Source organism: Perna viridis, chromosome 12, assembly GCF_037379345.1.
Source record: "Perna viridis isolate PV_CMFRI_1.1 ecotype Kerala chromosome 12, ASM3737934v1, whole genome shotgun sequence".
NCBI lineage: Eukaryota > Metazoa > Mollusca > Bivalvia > Mytilida > Mytilidae > Perna > Perna viridis.
The window spans coordinates 37338223-37365342 of record NC_142456.1 but is presented as its reverse complement, the minus strand read 5'-3'; the positions used below and the strand labels follow the sequence as shown (position 1 = coordinate 37365342).

At 34.1% G+C, this 27120-nt stretch overlaps 2 long non-coding RNA genes across 23 annotated transcripts in view; both read left to right on the top strand.

Annotated features, from left to right (window-relative positions):
• Nucleotides 1-789: 789 nt before the first annotated feature.
• LOC148602190 (uncharacterized) lies at nucleotides 790-23744 on the top strand. 22 transcript variants are annotated; one of them, XR_015917301.1, is made up of 11 exons: nucleotides 1279-1414; nucleotides 5461-5606; nucleotides 7333-7469; nucleotides 8870-8984; nucleotides 11013-11131; nucleotides 11802-11894; nucleotides 16257-16329; nucleotides 17139-17248; nucleotides 19600-19699; nucleotides 20490-20619; nucleotides 22074-23744. It is a non-coding gene; the product is annotated as an uncharacterized LOC148602190 (long non-coding RNA). The 22 variants fall into 22 exon arrangements; XR_015917307.1 differs by lacking the exon at nucleotides 11802-11894 and having other exon boundaries at nucleotides 1144-1551; nucleotides 16257-16447; XR_015917309.1 differs by lacking the exons at nucleotides 1279-1414; nucleotides 11802-11894 and adding an exon at nucleotides 10088-10146 and having other exon boundaries at nucleotides 5251-5606; nucleotides 16257-16447.
• A 572-nt stretch (nucleotides 23745-24316) lies between these two features.
• Nucleotides 24317-27120, top strand: part of LOC148602189 (uncharacterized) — a 32564-nt gene continuing 29760 nt past the window's right edge. Inside the window, exon 1 of the long non-coding RNA XR_015917373.1 lies at nucleotides 24317-24695. This is a non-coding gene — a long non-coding RNA (uncharacterized LOC148602189). The remainder of the gene's footprint in view (nucleotides 24696-27120) is intronic.

Genomic DNA, 27120 nt, shown 5'->3' with positions numbered 1-27120 from the left:
ACTATTCGTTGTTATATTTTACAACCATAAGCAAGAAAGTGGCCAATGGCCAACATCGAAAAAAAAAAAAAGATTTGTGAAATAATTGTAATACGGACAAAAAGGCTTTTAACAAAAAAAAAAAAAAACAATTTATATATATTTTCATTGGGCTATGTAATAAATTGTCAATAAAAGTCTCGATTAAAAAAAAAAGCTGTTCGCATACATTCCAAAAAAAATGTCTAACATTTTGTTTTCAAATCGATTTCTTTCCATTTTGACAATGTCTACAACAAAGGGGAGACATTTGTGATATTGTATTACGCTTTGATCCTATCATTACGTCATGAACAATATCGTGTCGTCTGCAGCACAAACTGCTCTTTCCGAAAAAGTTCGTTTTTTTAAAATACGCCAAGAAACAACTTAGATATATTGGTGAGATGGGAAGCAAGCATTTCTTAATGTTACCCGCCCACATATGAAAATGGACGTTCTTGTGATCGAATAGTGCTTTCCTTCCACAATTAATGGTATCTTTCAAAGATTTATTATTATAATCCTAAAACAACAACCATTTTCGAACATTATAAGGGCGCTGGCCTTTGTGCAGGCGGTGTTGCCATAGATGTCACAGCGGTACGAGTTCGAGTCCCGCGGAAGGAACGACCAAAAATTTGCTTCCAAATTTGACAGTTCTAACATCATTGAGAATTTTTCAGACCCTCCTATAAGTTTACGTTATCTTTCCTGTATCAATTTGATCCAATGGAGCCGTGGAGTCGTCACATTCTGAGACGTTATATATATATATATATATATATATATGCGCCCTGGCCGTTTTGGGCGAATACGATATTTTCCGACGTTAGTAGAATTTGTTTGGTCGAAAATATTGATTAAGTTATGAGGCATTTTTTTAATATCGGAGGTTATATAGTGTCATTTTTTGCTGGTCAATCGATTGGTCAGTTGTATTTTAAGTTTAATTTGATGAAAAAAAAATTCTCCCGATCAAATTTCGCCCTTATTATATAATACTCAAGTGAAAAAAGTTGTTTTGAAACATGGATATGTTGGGGGAACCAGGAAAAGAGGTTCATTTTTAGGGCAAGTGTAATACATTATCAACAGCAGCATTTTCGTTGAGATTTTACCACCATTTCAATAAAGAAAGACATTTATTCAAAGGATTGAAGAGCAAAATTTTCTCATGAAAAATTCTACGATTATTTGGGACTTGAATGTTCCACAACAGAACCTCGAACGATAGCCACACCCATATGCGTTTTTTTTATCTGACTGTTATCCGAACATAAGTCATTCCAAACAGGTAACCATCCTTTTGCTATAAGGAATTTATCGGACCTTTTCATAATTGAGGATAATTAAGACCCGAGACGATTTGAATGTGTAATGGCAGTACAGGCAGGTAATCAAGTCAAGTAAACCTTATTTAAAGTCGATAAATCAAACAGGAAATATAAGCTCTGTACAACTTTTGAAATCGTCATAGTGTAATTTTTGCTGACTTACAAAATGTACACTGCTCTCGCAGATTCATCAGCGGTAAGACCTCACTAACCTACATTCAAAACAAGGACGTCCATTTTAAAAACATTTCAGGTCATTTTGTATTGGTCCAAATTTCCTCTGACACTGCAACCCTCTTCTTTTTATTTGGATATTGATATGTCGGGTTGGGGTCAGAATGATGTGCCATACAAAAAGTTGGAGAAACAGCGGTACCGCGGAGTACCGCCCTTCAACTGCTTGTATTTGTAACAACTTTCAAGAATCAAGTTGAAATTGTGCATGTCATATCTACCTAGTTTGATTCCAGGATCATTTTCCTGTATGCTGATACCAAATTTGCTACAAAAATTACCTTTTTTTTTTGAAGTTTTGATCATTTTCCATTTGAGACCCTGTTTTGTTGACATTTAAAATGTTTTAAAATTTTTGAACCGTAAAAGAGAGCATGTTACTTTTGGAACGGAAGGGTAGTACACACGTGATTTTTCTGTGGAATTTTGAAATATTCTGTTAGATTCCAGTCTTAAAAATCGTTTCTGCTCTGTTCCTTCCATAATGTAATTCTTGTAGTTAATTTGGTATTAGCATACAGGAAAATGATTCCAGAATCAAAGAGTAATCAAGGGAACCAAGGTTATATTGGTAATAAAAAGAATGTAATCTAGGGACAAAGACTAGATATGGAAAACAGACATTCACAACAAAGAACATAGAGCAGTGTGGAAAACAACCGCTCGCCAAATACGAGTAGATGTGTATTTTGGCGAGTTCTCATTTGCTTACACTCGTCAATTTGGCGACCATCAATTGATTGGCAAGGTCCAAGGAAAGTTAACCAGCCAACAGGTTACTTAGTAAAACATCCCTTAACATCATACATTATAAATATGTTCCCTTCATTTTAAGAAGTTTAGCTTGAATATTTCAAGTGAATTTTGGCATGATATGCACAATTTTATTGACTTGTAAAGCATTGTTTACGATCTGCCATTTTAATTTCTGGTAAATGGGATGCGCCAAAACCTAGGCGACGGTCCTGATCTCGTATTAGTATTTAAACGAAATTATCTTGGTAATTTAAGATTTGTTACCTTGCAAATTAGTTGTTTATTGCTAAAATAAAAATGAACAAGAAATGGAGTACTTATTTTGTTACTGTAAAGTACTTGAAAAACTTAAATGGGAGAGTATATTCGAAAATGGAAAAGTTTTTGATAAATTTAAAAACAAATGAAAAGATAGTTGCAGAAAGACAGGAGATAGTCAAATCCAAGAGAAGAAAGATGATAGTACAGAAAAAAAAAAAAAAATGTGGGTAGTTGAATTTATATTTGACTAGCAAGATCAATATTCCACTAGCCAGAATGGCAAGTTGGGGAAAAATGGTTTCTCACACTGATAGAGTAACTAAAATCATACATACTAAGTAACAAAAGCAAGTGAAAAACTCGGACTCCACTAAAAATTGGGAGCATGGACCAGGTGCACCGGTAGGGTAAGCGTCCTCTGCTTTTCTAGAAACACCTGCGGAGTTGCTCATAAAAAGTCAAGTCTGGGTAGACAAAAGAGGAAAGGAAAACTATGACCCGTTGAATAAATCAGTTTTCATGGTGCAGATGGATACACCATAACGATCCACGAACTAGGTAGGTGTGACATGCACAATTTCAACTTGAAAGTCATTGCAAGCGGTTGAAGGGCTGTACTCTGTGGTACCGCTGAATCTCCAATTTTTTGTATAACACATCGTTCTGACCCAACCCTACATATCAATATCCAAATGAAAAAGAGGAGAGTTGCAGGGTCAGAGGAAATATGGACTAATTTTGTATGTGGACCATATTAGCTAAAGGATTGATTTAGAGATAAGCCTCTTGGTGACCTGAGGCTAAGCCCTCCAATATGGATTATGGTTATCTTAATTTCCATTGCCTCTTTTTCTCTAGGCAATGTTAAAACGCAAGGGTGTTAAGATACTGATAGTGATAGGGATTTTTTGCTAAGGAGAAGAACGCTTCATTGATTTTCCAGATGTCAGAATGACAGGACAGTATTAAAGGGATGGCATTTTTTTTACAAGAAAACAATCGAATACCATCATACTTGCATTGATATGTTGTGGTTCATACACTACATGAAATTAATTTTCAAACTACATAGGTACCCTATGGAAAATGCATTACTAATAATTGCGCTCTTGTATCCTATAGAGAATGTGTACTATCACATTCACTTTTTTTCTTCATCACTGTTTTTTGGTGCTTAGCTTTCCTGCAAACTCTGTGGTGACTTTGATCATTCTTTTTTTTTTCAAAATTGATGCTTTTTGGGCTGATATTGAGAAATAGTTTTTTAAAAAGGCTATTTTAATGGGCAATGAGAAGGGATGCATTGAATGGATAGGGGCACGGAAGTCCAAGTCAGGTTATGGGGTCCTAGTAGTGAAATGGCCTGATCGAGAGGGCAAAAGGGAGACTGCACACAGGCTTTCCTACATGATAAGGCATAGGATCACAAGGGATGATTTTCAAAAATCTTTTAATGACAAAGAGTGCAGCCATATCTGCCATGAGAAACTGTGTGTCAAGCCAGACCACATAGCCATATAACAACATGAGTTTAACCAGGAGAGAATTCACTGCAAAAGTCAAGGCCTCTGCTCAAAATCACACAAACCATATTGTTTAATATTTCATTTTATTAATATAAAAACTATTTTCTAACAGAAATTCTCCTTTTCTTTTTTTTACACTGTAGGAATGGTCTGTGTGTTTGTTTCGAGAAGAAGGTTTCTGTTCTTTTTCACTTTTCAGTAGCGAGTTTTTCTCATACGCAATAATTTCACTTAATTTTTCATACAGTTTCAGTGATGTCACTAAGTTTTTAAGTAGCTGGCTAATTAGATAAAGTAGGTGGCGAACCCGCCCATTATGGCAGGGGGTCCGGGGGCCGCTCGCGGCCCCCATAAGCTCTGGGGTAAATGGTGCAATATCCTGCATTCTAGGGCTCTCCTGGGCCATTGTACAGGACAATAAGATTACAATTTTTATACAAGTTTCTGTTTGTTAAGCCTAAAAAATGTGATATTTTTTAAAAATTTTGAACAAATTGTTTATTATTGAAAAGTTCCCCATTGCATAGACCCTTCTTTTTTCCACTTAAGACAAGTGACAACAAAGTAATTATAAATAATTTGAGCTTTTAATTATTTTTTTTTCTAAATTGTTTTGCTAACTAGCATAATTAACCACTCCCATATTAATCTTTTCTCTCATTACACGCTTGAACCATCAATCGATCCAATCTTGTTGAAAATTTTGTTTTGACAAAAATGGCACTTGTCATACCCAATGACCTTGCTAGTATTTTATCGAATTAAAATAAGATATTAAATATCATCAATAATATGATTGTTAATTTATATCTACCATTGTCACTGTCTGTCTTTTTGGCCTTAGCTGGCCCTGGTGACAAAAAACTACAGATAGATGATTGTCCCTGTGTCACAGGCTTTGACCTTTTACGGCCCGACATGTTGCTTTTTGCTGACCGGAAACGAAGTATTTTTAGTTCAGTAAAAATAAGAAAGTCTATATTTAGAAACAGGGAAAAAACGCGGACTATTTATTTTAGCAACCGAACAATACATTAAAGTCACACCGATGCGTCATTCAAGTGCAATCTTTAATATTTGTGGATGAATATTGTCAGTATATTATATAAAGAGAGTCTTGAAGAATATTTCATGAATTTTATTTTTGTGGGGTACGAAAGTAGCCGGCGACGTTTGAAAGAGTAGGCGGCGATTTTTGCCGGCTGCTGGCTTCTAATGACATCCCTGAGTTTGTACAGTTTTTCACGTTTTTCACCTCTATATTTCTTGTATTCCATTGTTTGCTTATGCTGCTTTTGTAAAATGTCTAATTTCTGCACACTTTTTAGAGCCTGGTAAGCTGTACTCCCAACTGGAATGTCACAGTGTAAGGCACTTCACAACTCAAGGATGGATTCACCTGGACCAAGATTTACACTATGGATGGCTGAGTGTGCCCTTCCAGAATAGTTCTTTTTGTACATTACATTTGAAGGTAAGGAACGCCTTATGCTACGATTCACACCCTCGACAAAGTTAGTGTTCATATTAAGCCTGGTCTTCTCAAGTGCTTTTGGTCCGAGGCACTTATTTACTGCGATACGAATAAAATCCATGTTTTCATGGGTATGCATGATTTTGAATGTCTTTGGTAGTAGACTTCTCTTCTTGAGCCACTCACTCTTGCCACATACAAAAGAATGTTTCTTGCATAAGTCATGTTTTCCCATGTAGCACCGTATAACTGCATCAACTGTATGAGACATCTTTGATTTAACTCTTTTAAAATTTCCTCCGAATTGCTTAGTACATACAGCAACTTCAGAATTGCACCTTTCAGTTAAGTCTGTTGCAAAGTTATTCAGTAGCTTTTGGCGTTGCTTTTGTGTCCGTGCTGGCATGATTTTTAGGAGACTTTTGTCTTTTTCCACACTTTTCCGCATATTTTCCGACAAATGCCTGGTATCAATGAAATGCTGAGGCTCAGTTTTTGATTTTCCCTCCTCATACAAATCAACTGCAGCTCTGTAAGCTGAACTGTCTGGGTCAGTAACTAAATAGTCTACTTTTATGTTGTCTTTTAAAAGGTCTTCAAGGCACTCCCTGGCCCATGCATATTCATCACCAATGCTCTTCACCATTGGAATATTAGCACTGCATTCATCAGTACATTCAGACTGGAGTTGGCCTGAGTCAAAAATCAATATCTAGTGAAGAATGCTCTGAACAGAGCTTATTTTTGTCAACCAAATTAACAATTTTATGTTTTTTTGTTACATTTTCAGCTGATTAGCTTGTTGGAACGGTGTGCGTCCAATTCCTGGGTTGTGTCTGTTGCTGTACATGCCATCCATTTGAACACTAATACATCTTGGATTTTTCTTTCCTCGGAGGCGGTTTATTTCAACTAATTCTTCCCTTCTTCTTTTCATGTCTTTTTTTACAACTTGTACAATGTTTTTATATACTTTATTTGTCCTTCTTTGCAGGCTAGAGGCTGCTGGAGTTGAGATATTGCCACTTAGAAAGATTTTGCACAAGCTTGTAGGACAAATTGGAGTCTGACTCAGGCCAACTAGTACACCAGTTGTTAGTTTTGAGGGTTTTCTACCCGGTCTGCCGGTTTCAAGTTCCTCATACTGTGTATACATCTTCGAAAAGTATTTAAACGATGCGCAAATAAGTCGAAATCTTGATGAGAAACCTCTTTTTTCTTCTTTGTCCAAATCGTATAGTAAAATACCATCACAGTCTGGACTTTTCATCATATGCTCTCTAAATGCGCAATTCCACATGTTTTCTGACTTGTAAAGGCACAGCACTCTGTGGGAATCAGAATTCAACCTGAAAATAAGAGAAGAAACCATATTTTATGTCCTACTAACACTAAAGTTATTTCTATATTCAAATGCAATTTACAGTTATCTCCCCCTTAATTTTAATATTTTTTTTTTAATGGAGCATTTATGTACATTTGGCTGATATCTAGTTGATTTTTTCCTACTTTATAACTTAAATAAAGGTTAATTACTATACAAAGTGCATGAATTTGTGTTCTTGGAAATAAATTAGCAAGTTTTAAGGAAAAACTAAATAGTTTGAAAATTGTGCACATATGGCATATATTGTTTATTTTTTTTTTTTAATCTACATTAATAAACTGTTTGATTGTAAGTTAATTACGTTATTTATTATTACATGTCCTACCTTTTATTTTTTAGCTCCTTTCTTACATTTCCTAGCAGCAGGAACAGATTTAGATTTTGGTCGCAGTAACTTGGCCGCACAACTGGACCGCTCTGCCTTCTCCTCAGGATCAGTGTATGGATCATTAACAACCAGTTCATGAGTTTTCCTTGTAAGTCTAATGTATTTAGGTGTTTCTAAGTCACTTTTCACTGTTGAAAGTTTAGTCCTTGCTTTTTTGTGAGGTAAATTCCCAGATTTAAATGTGTATTTATTTCCTTTTTTGAATCCTGACATTTTATAAATTTGAAATGTTGACTCTGTTAATTTAGCATTGATAAGTGTTGATGTGCTCTGATGCAAGTTTATTTTATACACTTGTTTTGCAGTACAGGTTGATGTGAAAAGTTCAGTCTTTGCACTATTTATAGGATAAACAACAGGTGCTCCCCCTTCAAACATATAAAATTCTTCAAAGATGCCATTTGATGATCTCATGGCTCTTCTATAGTTATTATGATGACAAGCAAAATTTGTTGCTGTCATTCTGGTACCTCTTATCACCAACGATTAAAAATTACATGATAAAGTTAGAAAGTGGATCTTCATTTCACTTAATTTAGAAAGTTTTGGACCTTTTTTCCATTTTTTTTGTATTTTTACTATTAAAAGGGTAGATTCTACCCTTAATAAATTTAGATTTCAACTTGTACATGCATAAAAGGAGTATTGCTTAAAGTGTTGGAAAACATAAGTGAGAATAATTTCTAAGATATTTTAACAAGAAATTTTCCATTTTTAATTTTTGATTTTTGCTTTCTGTGGAAATTTTTCAGCACTGGCCGCAAACTCGCACTCCAACCTAAAAAGGGAATATCTCGACTAAACTTTAACGGATTTTCACCTAACTTGGTTTCTGTACTTGTGTTAAGATGTGCTTTATAAATGCGAACTTGAGTACTGATTCTTAACCGCTTCATGTTTTGATAGGATACAAATGCGCAATTATTTGTTTACATTCTACCGGGAACTTTTTTACTCCAACATGGTACTGAGTACTGAATACAAGGTGGTACCTGATTGGTTGGATATGGCTTGAAATTTATTTTCATTTCAAAACTTACCCATTTATGATTGATTTTATTTTGGTAATAATTAATAATTTGTTATAGGGTTGAAATGATTTCTCATAAATGAAATCTAGGTGCTTCATTTTTTTCCAGTGTATTTTCAAGAGTCCATAACAACTGAAATTTCGATCAACTTTTGCCGCATGACCATATACTTTTTTTTTAGGAACTGAAACCCATTTTCTGCTAATTTGTGTGGTTTTGTTGAAATTAATTTTCAAACTACATAGGTACCCTATGGAAAATGCATTACGAATAATTGTGCTCTTGTATCCTATTACAGTTCTCGATGGATGATGGGAATATTTTACACATATCATGTAACATAAACAAAATTCAGACACAGCTGACAGCTGCAAATAAGACAATGATTGCCTTTCCTATCTTGGAAAAGCTATGCTTTGATGTGGATAATACATTTGGAGTTATATTTTTTTCCCAGGCGAGGTAGGTTCTTGACAACAGCAACAGTGGAACAACGGAGATACACGTACCTGTACATACATCCATGTGTTTCCTGAAGTTTTTAAAAATCACATTCACTGTTTGAAATAAATGTAAGTAAAAAAAAATAGGAAAAGGCTTGAAAACTATCAGAAAAGATGAATTTATTTTTACAAAACGTAATCTTAACCTTATTATATAAATATTCATCCAATAACAGTAGAGGCTAAAAACCACTAATTCCACTTCCCATAGGCTTCTATGCTAATTTCACAATATTCAATGGCTTCTCTGGACTTTACCTTAACTTTAACCTGCAGAGGACTATATATCAGCATGATTCTACATATGCCAGCTCACAATCCTCTGAATGGCATGTGGGGTTAGCTGACTTGCAGTGCAGTACTGGTCACCGGAAGTGAAGTGTCTATAAATAGCATGGGAAATCCCAGTGTTTTCACAAGATAGGGGTATATTTAGAAATCATTATGGAGATTAGGCTTCACATCACAAGAAGCAAAATGCACCTATAAAATGTACAGAAATGTTTTTCCTTTCAGAAACTGTTTAAATTTTTTAAATGAGATGAGAACTTTTTTCACAGCACTATGAGGAACAGGGGTAATTTCTGCGTAGAACTATTTTTGCGTACGTTCCAAATGCTCATTGGTTGAATTGGTGGTCTGTAACCTAAATAGAGCAGTCTACATATGAAGATACATGTATATATATTAAATTAAACCTTGTTCAGACACATATTATGTGACAGGATAAATAGTAGTTATGCAAGGGAGAGTGTACATTTGTATTACTTGTACAGGGCACAATGACCAGTTTAGTTTATTTACATATATGTACAAATGTGTATTAATTCCTACATGTATCAATGAAAAATCATGTGGAGTAGATGTAAGATAGAAATAATGTCAATTGTTAATAAATAGACCAAGAATTAGTTTGCAATTCTAACTATTGCTTGTCTTCTCTGTTTGTCCAAACTTTAAAAGTTTTGGAGAATTTTATTATCCAACATAAAATGTATAGAAATGCCCATCATTTACAACTGGTAGTTACGATTTGGAAATTCCTACAGCCGATCACTAGGAAATCACAGCCATGCATTACTAATTTTAGTATGGGGCATTAATAGTTTTTCTTACCTTTAATAAGTGACAACTTTAAGTAAGAGTGATCTAATTCAATTACATGTAATTAGATTAGGAGATTTAAAGTTGTTGAAAGATGGTACTGGAACTGAGTATATTGAATTATTAGGTATGTTTAATCTTGTACTAGAGATTAATTATTATTTTCTTTTTTTTTTTTGGGGGGGGGGTGATTATTAGAAACAACACCATCATGATTTATTTTCATAAATATTTGATTCATCGAGATACAGACTTATTTCAAATTAAGGTGAAATCATATGTTTCAGTAATAGATATAAAGTTGGTTAAAAAAAGTATCAATGCAAAGCTTTTTCCATATTGGCCCTGTAATATGCCCTTTTTATTAATAGCCTCGGATGGCTGTAATGGCCATTATTAATACCTCGGGCATGTAACAGGGCCAATACAGAAAAAGCCATACATTAATACTATATTAACATGATGCCCTTATTGTTTGCCTTGTGCAGTCAAATATGGTAAGATGCCCTTATTGTTTGCCTTGTGCAGTCAAATATGGTAAATACATGTAGATTTGTGATATTAAATATCTGAAATCTACACATTTCATCTTCAGTGCTCTTAGTAATAACACAAATTGTATGTCTTTAAATGACATGAAATGTAAATACTTAATATGAGTTTGAATTAAAAAAAAATATGATAATATCTTGAAAACTATAATAGATAGAATGAAACTTTTGATTGACGAAATGATCCTCATGATATGCCCTAACAAAGTCTTCATGGAGTCATACTTGTCCAACACCATTTTGTTACAGTTATTGCCTTTGAAAGCAAAAATTTAAACAGATGAGGGATTTTGGCTCCTGGGAGCCTCTTGTTTATATGTTCCAGGCTCATCCAGTATTGAGTCATAAGTTGTAAAATCCTGATTGTAGAAACAATTCTTAACTTTTTCATTTTTTGTGTCTTTTGTTTATCATATTCATATTTCTCATTTTGTCTTTTCAGCTTGGTGACTGGATACAAATTTGTCGGAAGTGGCAAGATTCCCCTGGTCCATGATTAATCCTGCTTGCACTTGTAGTCAGACAGTAGTTTGAATTAATAGGAGCAGAACAGATCCTCAGGTGAGTGGATTCTTTTGGATCTGACTTTCCATAGCCTCGGTTTACAGCCTCACACTTAAGTGTCACTGTCCCAAAACGAGTCTTAACGAAGTTTGTCCGACCAAATCTAATGTTGATTATATTACACCCAAGTCTCTTATCATCCTCTGTCATGTACAAGCATTTTGCTTCCACATCTGGCATAAAGTCTTTGCCCCAGTGATCTTGCTCAGTACCTTTACATACATAGGAGTATGATTTGTACTTTTCTAAACAATGTCTTGTATAACACGCAATGATACTATCTGTTGCATAGCTAAATCTGTTTACAAGTTTGTTCATATCTCTTGCAAACTCCCTAAGACTAAGAGCGAAGTTGAACCCTTTGTGCAGCTGTTGCTTAAGTCAAAAGCAAATCGTTTTTTTTTTTAGCATTGTGCAATCTGTTTTAGTTACAAACTGTAGCATCATTTCATTAAATTTAGCATTGTCACAGTCTCGCATTTGTGATTTGGCTAAGTATCTGGTGTCGCGACGGTTCTCAGGTATGATAACTAAATTTTCTTCTTGTTTCCGGCTAAATCCTCTGAATGTATGACTATCACCATCTGTTGTTAATTGTCCAAATATAAATGGTCATTTAGCATATCACCCAGTATTTCAAAATACCTCTCTTCATTGCCTATTGTAGCACTCCATTTCATGTTGGCTGAACAGTTACCAGGATAGCCTGGGCACTCTGGATCTCGTCCAAGTGATCTTAGATTGCTTGCTGTCTTACAAAGTATGTTTGCATCATGAAACTATAAGTTTCTTCTTTACTGTTACATTTCTGCTAGTGAGCTTCTAGCTTGGGTAGAAGGCTGAAACTGTGTTGTTCTATGGTGACAAGAATTTTTTTGTATTGTGTGTCAGTTTCAGCTAGTATAGGTGTGTTTTCTGGGAACCCATATCTTCAAAGTGCCATTTTTAGCTCGCCTGGCCAAAGGCCATATGTGCTATTGCCATCACTTGGAGTCCGTCGTACTTGTCCGTCGTCGTTAAACAATTTTTCAAAACTCTTCTCCTCTCACACTACTTGACCAATTGGTACCAAACTTTGTATGAATATTCTTTGGGGTATCCTGCATAGAACTGAAGTGGGGATTTTTGATCCATCAAAAAAAAAGGCCTCCGTTACTAAAAATAGAACATAGGGGTCAGACAGTAGTTTTTTGCATATATCTCCAAAACTGTAGGTTTAGCTGATTTAAAAAATTTTCATTTTCATATGATAAGCCATGTTGGAGTTATTGCTCTTTTTCAATGTTTTTTCCTATTTTTAATGTTATTTCTTTAAAAAATCTTCTCCTTTGACACTGCTTGACCAATTGGTACCCAACTTCTAATGAGTGTTCTTTGGGGTATCCTGCATAGAACTGATGTGGGGATTTTTGATCCATAAAAAAAATGGTCCACGTTAATGAAAATAGAACAAAGGGGTTAGACAGTAGTTTTTCACATATATCTCCAAAACCATTAGGTTTAGCCAAATTCTTTCAAAATATGATACGATCCTTATTTGTAGGACTACAAAAGTCTTCAGGCATAAGAGTTGTTAGATGCCTCCCTATAAGAGTTATTGCCCTTGACAGGGGAAAATGACAGGTTTTTATTTTTTCAGTTTTCAGCCAATGTCTTGAAAACTATGATAGATTTTAACTTTCATTTGCTGAAATGATACTTATGATAAGTCCTATCAAAGTTTTCTTGAGTCAAAATTGTTGGGGAATTTCTTGTTTAATTTATTGCCCTTGAAAGGCAAAATTCAACCAGGTGAGCGATTCAGGCTCCTAGGAGCCTCTGGTTTTCAGTGACTTGGCCACTGTTGACCCTGATTTGATCAGACTACACACAGTCTGATGATAGAGTTGCCAGTGCCCTTGTTGACTTTATGGATTGGCGTATGGATTCAACTGGAAAAATTCCTCGCATAGTTTATATTTGCTGGTACAGTACTTCTAATAGCGTGATTAAGGGGCTCAACTTATATGTAGCAAGCATCACTTTATCTAGGCGGTAGTTTATAATTTGTTGTAAAACATGTTTGGACTTCTCATTTGATTCAATTTCAAAATTTCCCTGCTTTAAGTAAGCATTTTTTTCAATCCAAGTCTTAGATTTCTTAATTTTTGAACATGCAAATAAATAAAGTTAACATTTTGAATGGTTACCACAGGAACAGTTCACTATGATACTATGGCATCAGTAACATATGATAGTTTTGATAGAGCCCCATCAGGAATTTTGTAGTGTCATGTATTCTGCTTGTCACCTTGCTGCTATGTCAGAAGCAAACAGCCCATGGAGGTGTTTTTTTTGGGGGGTTTTCAAGCGAGCTGGCATTATATCACACACACTTGACAGATTTGTCACATACTTCCTATGGTTGGCTGACATGGGTCTTTTGTTGAGGTAATGTACTGGTTCAGTTGAAGTAAGACCTTTGTTGACCATGCTTTCTGCAGCATTATATACACTACTGTCTGGATCTGTGGTTACTTCATTAAGCTCAAACCCATCTGGCAGTTCTTGCCCAGGCTTGTTCATTTCCAATACTGTCTTGCATGTTAATTTAGTTTTTAGCTCACTTGGCCAAAGGCCATGTGAGCTTTTGCCATCACTTGGCGTCTGTCGTCCGTCCGTCCGTCGTCCGCCCGTCGTCCGTCCGTAAACTTTTACATTTCAATCTTCTTCTCTGAAACCACAGGGCCAAATAAAACCAAACTTGACACAAATGTTCACTGGTATGAGGGGATGAAAGTTTGTGATTTTGGTGCCGATCGGAAATTCAAGATGGCCGCCACCGAGGATCTTAGTTTAACATTGGACCCTATGGGAGAAACATGTAAAAATCTTCTTCTCGGAAACCACTTGACCAAATTAAACAAAACTTGACACAAATGTTCACTGATATGAGCGAATGAAAGTTTGTGATTTTGGTGCCAATCGGAAATTCAAAATGGCCGCCACCGAGGATCTTAGTTTAACATTGGACCCTATGGGAAAAACATGTAAACATCTTCTTCTCGGAAACCACTTGACCAAATTAAACAAAACTTGACACATTAAATGTTCACTGATATGAGGGGATGAAAGTTTGTGATTTTGGTGGCGATCAGAAATTCAAGATGGCCGCCACCGAGGATCTTAGTTTAACATTGGACCCTATGGGAAAAACATGTAAAAATCTTTTTCTCGGAAACCGCTTGACCAAATTAAACAAAACTTGACACAAATGTTCACTTTTATGAAGGGATGTAAGTTTGTGATTTTGGTGCCAATCGGAAATTCAAAATGGCCGCCACTGAGGATCTTACTTTAACATTGGACCCTATGAGAAAAACATGTAAAAATCTTTTTCTCGGAAATCGCTTGACCAAATGAAACAAAACTGGAAACAAATGATCGTTGGCATGAGGAGATGAAAGCTTGTGATTATTTTGCCATTCAAAATGGCTGCCACTGTGGATCTTAACTTAACCAAAGTTTCCGCTCGAGAAAATATACATCTAGAGGTCGCCACATGATCTTCAACAAGTGGGAAATTTCCTCCATGTAGCAAGCTCTAAATTGCCCCAATAAAAACAAAGTGGATAAATCAGTGAACACAATACTGAGGGGGGGCTGGAGGGGGTCTGATCCCGGAATCCCGACTTTATTTTTACTAAATCCCGAAATCCCGAACAACAAAGGAACTTAAAAACTGCTAAAATCCCGATTCCCAGTGGATTTATTTCCCGAAATCCCGGGCTTAATTCTCAGAAATCCCGAAATCCTGAGCTTAAAAACCTCTGATCCCAGCATCCCGAAAAAGGTCCGGCCCTTCCTCAATACTATATCAGTTTATCATTTATGGTAAGAAACTAAAATGTTTTAAAAAAAGACAACTACATGCCAGTGACTATATTTCCTGCCTTGGGACAGGCGCAAACAATATGCAGTGGGGTTAAACTAGTTTTGTTGGATCCAAACCCTCCCCCTCTATACGGTCAAAGGCTAAAATAAATACAAAGTTAGACACACAGTAAAAATCAACCTGAAATACATCCAATTCATTAGAAAAGTACCTCAACAAATATTAACAATAACATAGAAGACAAACAAATGAGGTATAAACAATGAATGCTCGCAGTTACTGAAAGCAAGCTCAGGACACAAATAAGGATGACAAATCTTCAAGCCTCCCAACACAAAAAATATCAGTTACAAAACTTCCAAAGGATTTAGAACTGCAACATCATAGACTATGTTGGTCTAGCAAGAAGTTGTGCAATGACTAAAATGCTAAAATATGAATGATTAAGTTATAATGTAATGATCTAATAAGAGTATCAATATTTTTTCCTACAAAGACAAGATTTAATGATCTGACAACAATGTCGAATTTATATCCTTTATGAATCAGTCTATTTAAATAATTCTTAAGATTTGATGGACATTGTTTGCATTTATGTGCCTTGTAAACTATATTTCCATACAAAACTGGATGTGAAATGCCTAGTTTAATAAGATTAGTTTTTTAGCAAAGTAATCATGTTGGAGGCTAAGAAACGTTGTGTTTTGCAGAAATTTCATGGATTCCGCAAAACAATGGCAATTTCTGCATTTTTAAAGGCCTGGTTCTGGATTTTAGTATGTTGGGGTTGCAAACTATGCATTATGTCCCCTTTCCAACCTGTCCCATGCAATAATTCCTGTTTACCAATGCTTTAAATTGCAAGAAAATCTTCATCTAAGGAAAATTCCTTGTAAATTTACGCAAAATTATATGAAATATTTAGCAAGTAATTAAACCAGATGAGCGATACAGGCTCACGTGAGCCTCTGGTTTACTGTATGCTTTTTCTTTTTTATGAGCACAGCTTTGATTTTTGATTTGTGGCTACAACATAATGTTTGAATGTTTCATTGTCAGTTACAGAGAAGTTAGACTGCGTTGCTAGTTGGAATGGCGTTTTTCCAATACCTTAATATATTCTGCTGATATAGATTCCATCGGCCTGGACATTTTTTGTCTTAGGATCCTAGCCATGTAGTCTTTTCACCCTTTTTACCTTTTCTCTCTGCATTTTCATGTCTTCATTTTTCTTTTCTGTTATTTTAGCCACTTAATTTGATCTATACTGCATACCTGATACAGATGGAGGGGGGATATTTGATGCCATACAAACTTGATGGTAACTTGATGTACCTATTGGTGTGTGTTGAAGACCCACTTGCCTGCCTATATTTACATGTATTTTGGCTGCACGACGACCGTGCTTGTTGCTTTCAACGTCTTCGTACAAGTTAAAGGTTTTTGATTTGTATTTGCACTTAGTACACTTTGCCACTTCTGTTCAAGCTGAATCCCATTTCTGTTCTTTCAATAAATCCTGTCTAAGTAACCTTTTTACTTCGGTGACATTTGTATGTGCTCCCTAAATACTTTATTCTACATGTCACTATTTGTTCCTATTGTTACAGTTCTATTTGTCTTTCTTTCAGATCTGTAGGCACAAATAAAAGTTTTTACTATAAATTTCCTTCTAATTCAATTTTAGAAAGGATTTATTTTTCATATAATCAATCAGTTGAAAAATGGTCTATTTAATTACCTCCCTTGTTTTCATTATTTTTTTTTATCATGCACCATTTACATCATATGCTCATATTTCTGTTTTCCATATCTACTTTTTATAGTAATTTCATAACTGTATTTCTTGACAGTGAATAAAAATAAAAGTTTTATGTAGGTTTCTCTTGTTTTTAAGGATTTCAAAAAAAAATGGGGGGGGGGGGGGGCTATTTTAATGTGTTCTACCATAGACATTTGAAAAACTCCAAAACTCTCTATTTTACATGTATTGAAAAACTTTCTTTTTTTACATGTATAAATATGGCTTTCATATATCAAAGTACTTCTGAATAACTTATTTAGTTAGATTAATGTAAAGATTTGTCTTGTGCAGTCTTAATTTTATTCTCAGCACATTTTCCACTTCAGTCTTAGCTGCCTGATTTGTACACAGCAACTGCACAGATGTCATGGAGACTGGAATTTCTGTTGAATGTTCGCTTGTTGGAGATTTAGTCACAAGATCATATTCATCCAGTGTTAGTTTCACAAAATTAGTCACTTGTATTTCATATACTTCAGAATTTGTATGTGTAAGCCCTTTATTGTGGGGTGTGTTTCCATTCCTAAACTTGTATTTTTTCAAGTGAACAGCATAGTGTCCCTTTTTTAAAATTTTGTCATGAAATTACATTGTAAAATTCTAGAAACAATATTTGATTATCATTACCAGATATTCTTGTGCCTTTTTTTTTGGTTAAGAGGTTTTCTTCAAGAAATCAACAGAATTTTTTTTAAATTGAAAAGTCAGGGGTTGAAAATTCCTAAAGCCCGATGCCCAGGACTAAAAAAAATGCACCTCGGGACTTGTCGTTTTTCAATGAAATAAGTCTGTCGGGCATGGCAGATCTAAAAAAAATAGAACTAATTTTTGAAAGATTTCGTTGTCATTATTTGGACCATGTTTCTTGATCTATTCCCTGACCTATAAATAGTAATAACTTTATTTTTAGAATGGGTATTTACTAGATCGATCTATTGATTAGTCATTCTCAAGTCTGAATCACACCTGCGCTTGATCAGACACATTTTTTGACATGCTACAAATTTTATTAATCAAGCGCTGGAATGATAAAGATCAAATTTTGTTGATAATTTTTTGAGGATAAGATCGTTGCTCAATTATAATTTCACGGTTAAAAAAAATGCAGAAATGGAAAGCTGATGACAAGGCATCAGATGTGGAGATGGAATCAATTGACACTGTGTCTTCTTCCCTGCAAACCTAGAATTATACATAAGAATATCAGATAACAAAATTGCATTTATATTGATCGGGACTTGACATAACATTGTTCGGGCTTAGTGTACAAAAGATGAAAAAGTCCGGGGCTCGGGTCTTCCCAAAAAAATGTTCAACCCCTGAAAGTTTTGCTGAATAATATAAAATTTACTCTGGCCACAAGTGGAGGCAAGATACTAAATAAAGCATAATATTTGGTCTTTGAATATAAAAATGAGTAATTTACTGAAAAATATTTAGGTTTGATGGAATTTGTTCCCTTATAGGTATAAAACCACTAAATATTCATGAGATCAACAAGCACTGCCCATTTTGGGGAGAAAAATTTGAGGTAAGGAAATGAGTGCCAGAACTTAGACCATTGAATAACACTGCTTGGTTTGAATTTTTTTCTTACAGTACTTTCATTTTTCTAGTAATTTTTATTTTTTTTTTTTCAAGAACTGAAATATTTTTTTTCACCAAAGATCTAAAGAATAGGGATGTCCTGTATAGAAACACAGTGCTGAAATACATTGTTTACAAACAAGCCATGTGAATTGCCAAAAAGTTCTGCACGACCATATAGTTTGACGGCGGCATAAGATGAAACTATATATCTTTTTATCTAAACAATATATGAAAAATCCAGGTTTTGAATGGTAAAAAAATATGGGTGTTGATTTTGTGATGGCTAAGCATAGAAAGTAATGGGAGTTTTTTTCCAGGATTTATACCTATAAAGGAGAATGTTTGGTAAGGACCCTTTTTTGCCTCTTAATTTGGGCTTTTTTGAAAATTTGATTATCTGATTTCTAAGTAATAGCAGTATAGTAAAATGGTGGCAAACACTGAATTTAAGATGTTTTTGACAAGATTTATGATTTTATTCCAGAAATAACAGTGTGCATTTATGAGACTTTTACAAAAACCTTGAACATTTCTGCAATTTTTACGGTGATTTTTGTGTGGAGCGGAAGTTGCCACACATCTGTTGACTCAAGATATTTTTACACGAGTTGTAACTGACAATTATACACAAAATATATGAAGCAAGAGATTCAACATGCATGTGGCCATTGTTCAAAGAGTAATAAACTACACAAAATTTGGTGTTTTCCAGCCTTTTTAACAGATTTTTCCAATCTCGGTCAAGTTTGAAGGGCTTATATGTTCAAATTATTACCATAAACCAATCAAATCAACTATAGAACACATTAAAGAGCTTGAGAAACAATATTAGAGTTTCTTCATGTAGACTTTGTTTTTGAGGCCAAATTTTGCCCTTAACAAACCAACTTCTTTGTCGGCTACAACCTTATTTCCCATGGAAGTTATAAAAAAAACTTGTAAGGTATTTCAAAACATATCACATTTACTCAAGATTTTTTTTAAAAATTTATCGCAAACTTTGCCTGTAGTAATAGGTACAAGTATTGTATTGATATTCTTGAGTGGGTCTACGTCAAAACATGGAGGCTAATAAAATAGTCAGAGTTCCTTTTATGTTTTTTTTTTTTTAAACAGCTGCATGTAATTTTTAACTTGAATTTTGGCCATATTTAAAGATGTATCCAAGTAGATAAAATGTGTGATTTTTATATACAGATTCAAAGACAGGAAAGAGGAGGTATGTCCAGTTGATAAGGAGTACTGCAGCACAACACCACCAAAGTGAAAGTAGAAAACATGTGCTTTTGACTTTAAGGTTTGACAGTTTCCCAATCTTTGTGGATTGGTCTAGGTTTTTTAAGTTAAAATCAAATTTCTTGAAACATTCTATATGCATGAAAGTTGTACATGTATCATAATTCAAGATATTGATCATTACAATATAATTACAAATTAACATATCAATGATATAATTGATACACACTTTTTATATAACATCATAAGCAACATAAAATTATGGATAAAATAATAATAAATCATCATGGATACGAGACTAACTAATTACCTCACTTATGTTACATTCCTTATGCATTTCTTCCTCTCTGATAATTTCAATAGAAGAATTTGTTTTTTCCTACCTACTGACCTAAGCTTTAAATCATTGGGTTGAGAAACAGCAAACAAACATATTTTTGTGTTTGGGCTGATATAGAATTTTTCTGTGTATGTGTGCACACTTACATTTGAAAGTAAAAATCACTCACCTAATGCATTTTTGCTATTCTTAATTGATATTTTTTCTAAAAATAATATATATTTTTGAGGATTTTGGTCACTTAATATCAAATTTATTCATGTTTGCCATGTTGTAGAACAATTTTAATGCAAATTTCTATTATGACGAATATTGTAGTTGTTGACAGGTCTGGAATATCTTCTTTTATCATACTTTAGTGATATTTCTTGCAGTAAACCATAAATTGTTCATGATTCAGTCTGAGGCCTAATTTGCATAGCATAATGCATAGAATTTCAAGTATTGTGGTATAATTTTGGCAAATTGTGTTTTATTTCATGTATTAAAAGTAATTATCTGTTTTTTATAGGATCAAGCAATCAATGATAGATGTCAGTTGCCAGGTTGTTTAGGTTAAACTGAACAACTGTGCCCTGCAGCAGCACCATAGGTTTATGTATTTGGAAACTGTTTGAAAATAACATTCTTAAGAGATTTTTGTAAGCATTTTTATTTGTTAGCATATAAAGCACAATCAAATTGTGTAGTTAAAATGTTGATTTTCTACTTTTCCAGAAAAAAGAACTGCATTTTAGTAAAAAATGTGTTTTTCATTGCTTAATTTACCTAGTAGGTTAGAAAGCAAGAGATGAATAAAATAAGTAAATTTTACAGTTTTGTTTATGTATTGGGGATATGTTTTTTATAAGAAATACACTTCTTTATCAAACTAATGATGAGAGAGTTCAAGGATTATAGTGGAAACTAAAAGAATGTAATTCAGAGACAAAGACAGGCATGGATAACTGACACACAACCAAGAATAAAAAATCACTGAAATATTATACAGCAGTCCCCCTTTCTAGGGCCCCTCATTTGAAAGACCACTCCTTTCTCCTGGCCATATTTCTCTTGCATTAACTCTTTTATATACTAATTAACCCCTTTTTGAAGGCCACCTTTTTTCGGCCAAAAATATCCTTTGTCCTCTCAAAAACAACCATGCTGTTGTTTATTGACAACTTTGATAACAATGATAAACCAGAAGTTTGAGACCGGATGTTCAATAGTTTGACCTGAAAGGTTAAAGTTACACTTCTGTGATTGCACAATTGGTAAACAAAGATGACATCTGTTAAAAAAAAATGAAAGTGTTGACACTCGAAAACAAAGTTAAAGTCATTAAATTAACTGAAAAGGGTCACAGTTTGAGGAAGCTGGCGGCAGATTTTAAGGTGTGTAAAATGCAAATTCAAAATATTATTTGGAAAAAGGAGAACATTTTGATTATGAAAACAGTCTGACATCAGTTCATTTTTCAAAGTAAATCTGATACAATGTACACGTTCAAGTTCTTTTAATGAATGCATCTTATTTTTAAATACATTGTTATATTTTAATGTGTCATACTTGCATTTTAAACAGATAATAAAAGGCATTTTAATATTCATAAAACATGTAACAGACATTATCTGGATTATACATAAAGGTCCTACAAAAGAAAAGCAAATCTGTTACATAAGGAACATTTTGTATATATTTTCAGCCATTTTGATTTTCAGATCAATTCCTTTATAGAGACCACCCCTTTTGTAAAGCCTCTTTTATGTTGCAAATGGGTTGTTCTCTCGAGAGTGGGACTACTGTACATGCAAGGTAAAACAGAAGTAAATAAGCATCTAAGACTCCACAAAAACTGGAAGCATAACCATAGTGCACTGATATGGTAAGCATCCTCTGTTTTTCTAGCAACACCCGCTCAGTTGCTCATAAAAAGTCAATTCAGGGAAGAAGAAAAAAGAAAGAAAAACTATTGGCATTTTGTACAAATAAGTATTCATTGTGCAGATGGATTCACTACAAGTTCATGACAGCCATAAGTAATATGGTTTTATTTTGTTCAGTTTTCATTATTTATGGATTGAACTGCATTGAATTTATTTCTTTTTTTCAGGAGGGAAAAAAGCTGTCTTCCTTGATGTGTTCAGTGATTGTAATATTCCCAGACAAGGGTCAAACTATAGTATTAGACCTTTGTAAATATTTATTTGTGTCATAAAATGGATGTATTTTTTGGAAAAAAAAACACTTTCCCTATTTGTTCACCCAGGGGAATGGAGGAAAAATAGCATTTATTTTCCGGCATTAGGTTGATCAGTCACGTACCCTGTTCAAATGAAAGGAAGAAGAACTTTGGAATAACAGATTGGTATACTGACACAGTTTGTAATGAGCATTTTTCTCTCAGATTTTTAAGGATAGAAGTTTAAAAAAAATAGGTTTATTTTATTTTAGAAAATACATAGAATATGAAATTTTGATAGATTGCATATTACAAATGAGTGTGGAAAAAAAAACTGCTGAACTTCTGGTACCTTTAAACTTCTGTATGAATGGCGATTCATGTCACAATAAGGATATTTCTATAACGATGCTTTTTAGCTCACTTGGGGTCCGTCGTCGTCGTGGACAAATTTTAAAATACCTTCTCCTCTGAAACTACTAAACTGACAGGTTTTAAACTTTGCATGATTATTCCTTAGGGTGTTTTGCACAAAATGATCGTTGGGATTTTTGATCATTGAAAAAACATGGCTGCTGTTACTGAAAATAGAACATAGGGGTCAGATTGCAGTTTTTTGCAAACAACTCAAAAATCGTTGCCTTTAGCAAATATCTGGCACAAATAAAATTGTTCAGCATCATGAGATGGACCTATGCCAAAATTTTCAAAATGATTGGTCAACTGATGTAGGAGTTACAGCCCCGGAAACAGATTTTTTTTTGGATTTTTTGCATGTGCAACTTTGAAAATCTATTCAAAATCTATTGGACAGAATTCAATGAAATTTGGCATTTATGTTTCTTAGGGTATTCCACACAAAATGGTTGTTGGAATTGTTGATTCATGAAAAAACATTGCCGCCGTTACTAAAAATAGAACATAGGTTCAGATGGCAATTTTTTGCAAATAACTCAAAAATCGTTGCCTTTAGCAAATTTCTGTCTTGGTAATATTGTTTAGCATTATGAGACAGACCTATGACCAAAATTTTCAAAACGATTGGTCATACGGCCCCTGAAACAGTTTTTTTTTATATTTTCGCATATGCAACTTTGAAAATCTTCCTCTCAAAATCCATTTTACAGAATTCAATGACAGTTAGCATACATGTTCCTTAGGGTATCCCACACAAATTGACCGTTCGGATTAAGACGGGTTTTTGAAAAAAAAAAAAAAAATTGTTGCCTTTAGCAAAATTCTGGTTCAGGCCATGAAAATGCTATGAAAAGCATTTCCTGCATTTGACAATTTAGTTGATTTTAACTTAGCCTGTCTCATTCCTCAAGTTTTTCAAATAAGGAAATGGTTAACCAGGTGAGCGATTCAGGCTCTCTTGAGCCTCTAGTTTCTTTTGTGATAGTTTTAACTACTTACTTGAATTAACATTAAATTAATTGGTAGTAGCATTTGTTTAAAGTATTACAACACTTTGAGGGAATGGGGTTATTTATATAATTTAAAGTATGTTTCTCGCAAGTATCATGATACTTGATAATTGTGTAATGATAATTGTTGAAAGTATTTGTATTCCACTTATTTTAAATAAATTGAAAAAATATATGTTGCCTTTCCCTTATCTTTTACCTTTACTTTTGAACAACACTTACCAAAATCCATCCACGTTTTTTTTTAAACCCTTAGCAAAGTTACCCTATTTTCAACAAAGAAATTTGAGCAAATTGACCAATAAGTGGTCAAATACCAATGGCAGTGTTTTCAGTTAGTCCTTCGATAGGCCTCAAAGTTATTTAACTCTAATGTCTTAAAGTGAATTAATTTGTCAATCCAAATTATTTGGCCATTTCTGTTACACTAAAAAATAACATCAGAAGGAGAAAGAAGACTTTGCCTTAATTGTAGTCATACACAAATCAAAGTAGTTCTATCCCTAGGTGGCACTAAAAAGTTCAGTTAAATATCACTAGAAAATAAACAACAAAAATCTTCTAGTAATTTTGTGTGAAGCGAAGAGCTGAGAAAAGAATTAATGGTAAAAATTTCAACCATTTAAATAACTAATTTTAGAATCTGATCATACATCGATTTCTAACTGTAGGTCAAGGTCTGTTGTATCCTTTATCTCAAAAATTTTTTTGTTTTTTTTTTTTTTTGGGGGGGGGGGGGCTGGGGCATAGATGCTATGTATCAAATATTAAATTAGGAATTTTAAAGATGATACGTCACTTATATAGTGGAAACTGAAATTAAAGGTTCTAGCTAAACGATATTCTTTCTTTCGAATCAGATCAGCTATAAAGTCGGCCTCATAAGAGTGATGAAATAGGTCAGCTAGTAGAAGAGCACAATTTGTTCCCACTGGAATGCCCACCATTTGTTGAAAAAGGCGTCCACCACAGTGGACATATATGTGTTAAACTTTCATGTACCAACTTAGAAGTACCTATACAAGGGAAACTCGTATTAAATTACGGAAATCAAATTGTCTACAGACTCCAACTACACACCTTTAACATAATACATCCAAATTTGTTTTGCAGTCGTATAAAAATGGTAAGTCTAAGTATTTCACTAACTGAAAAATGGACTTAATTATGTAAAAAAATAACCTTAATTTGTCTCCTTATCAACCAAAAAATAAGGCATGTGTAACATAATTCAGTAGGTAATCTTGAAATAATATTCAATTTCTTATTTTATGTAATATGAAGAGTAAATATTTGATACAAAATGGCTTGCTTAATGACTTAGACTGTTTTTGTTTGAAGGTTGTAGCTTATGACTATTCCTCAAATTCAAATCACTGTTTAAATCTAAGTGACGCGTAATGTCAAATATAGTTCACTTAACCTAGAAAACCTGGGAGGGAAAATGTTGTATACTAATCTAGCCATTCAAATATTGTGTTATTGTTTAAATCAGAAGGATACATCATGCGTCTGTTCTTAAGAAAGCGTTTTTTTTTTGTTTGTTTGTTTTTTTTTTTAAAGGCATATACCTAGAAAGTTGTGATATGTAATTAAAGCGGTGAAAAATTGAACAATATCAAGGATCTTGAATGGATACAAATGTTACCCTTCTATACATCCATTAAATCATTCATTTCCCTCACACCTTTTTCGAAACCTACACTTCACATGGTCATATTACTTGGAATCATACTTCCCTTACCAAAATATGCACATCACATCTGATGCAAACTGCACTCTTTGCTTTGTTATAGTCCGTGAAATAACACTTTCCGGTCAAAACCCATTCATGCTCATAACGTCTGATGCGGACCCTGCGCTTAAAATGGCCGTTTGTCCGAAAAACTACCCAAAACCAAAATATAGCCTGGTTATGTAATCTGATGCGAATTGTATGCTTGACATGTCCAAACTCTTTTAAACAGATGATTCGAAGCCTACTCTTCACATAGCCAATACTACTAACATTGCACTTTCCTTACCAAAGTATGCTCATCATATCAGATCCCAACTGTACCTTTAACATTGCCATAGTCCGTGAAATAGCACTTTCGAGTCGGAACTCATTCATGCTCATTACATCTGATGCGGACTGTAGTCTTAACATGGCCGTATGACAGAAATACCCAAACAATTGCATGCTTATCACATCATATAATAATTTTACATGGCCCAACTGTTTCAAAAATTTTATTCTTGCTAAAATCATACATGCTCATCACTAAAAATGCCAACCGTTTTCTTAATAAGGCCAAAGGACTTAAAATATAATTTTCCTAACAATTACGTACACGATCATCACATCTGACGGAAACCGTATCCCTGACATGCCCGTATGACAGAAAATCTACCCAAAAATGCATGCATATCACATCATATAAGAATTGAACGCCTAACATGGCCAAACTTTCAAATAACTTATTCCTGCTAAAATCATATATGCACATAACTTCAGATGTCGACCGTTTTCTTAATATGGCCAAAGTATTTGAAATATCATTTTCCTACCCAAAATCATTAATGCTCATCACAATTGATGCGTACAGTTCTCCTTTAAATAGCCATTATACAATTCCAAAGATAACAATACTGTGTGAAATATCCCTTTTGTACCTTAATTCTCCATACTAATCACATATGATGCGAACTGAACTCTTAACATGGTCATACTATCTGAAAAAGCACATTCTTACTAGAATCATACATGCTCATCACATCTGATTTGATATGTAACCTAAGTATGACCATGCTACTTCAAATAGCATTTTCCTACTTTGATCATACATGTTCATCACATCTGATTCGTAATGTATCTGTAATATGATTTTAATACTCGATATAACATTTTCCTGCCAATAACGTACAGGTTCATCACATCTGACGCAAACCGTACCCCTGACATCCACGTTAGACAGATAAAACTACCAAAAAATGCATGCTTATCACATCATATAAGAATTGTACGCCTGATATCGCCAAACTGTTTCAAATAACTTATTCCTGCTTAAATCATATATGCTCATAACGTAAGATACCAACATTTCCTTAATATGGCCAAAGTACTTGAAATATCATTTTCCTACCCAAAATCATTAATGCTCATGACAATTGATTCGTACTGTCCTCACTTAAATAGCCATTTTACAATTCCAAAGATAGCAATACTCTGTGAAATACCATTTTCGTACCTTAATTCTCCATACCAATCACATATGATGCGAACTGAACTTTTAACATGATCATACTATTTGAAATAGCTCATTCTTAGCAGAATCATACATGCACATCACATCTGATTTGATAATGTACCCTAAGTATGACCATTCTACGTGAAATAGCATTTTCCTACCTAAATCATACATGCTCATCACATCTGATTCATACAGTATTCTTTATATGACCTTATGACTCGAAATAACATTTTCCTACCAATAACGTACATGATGACCGCATGTGACGCAAACCGTACACCTGACATGCCCGTATGACAGAAAAAACTACCCACAAAT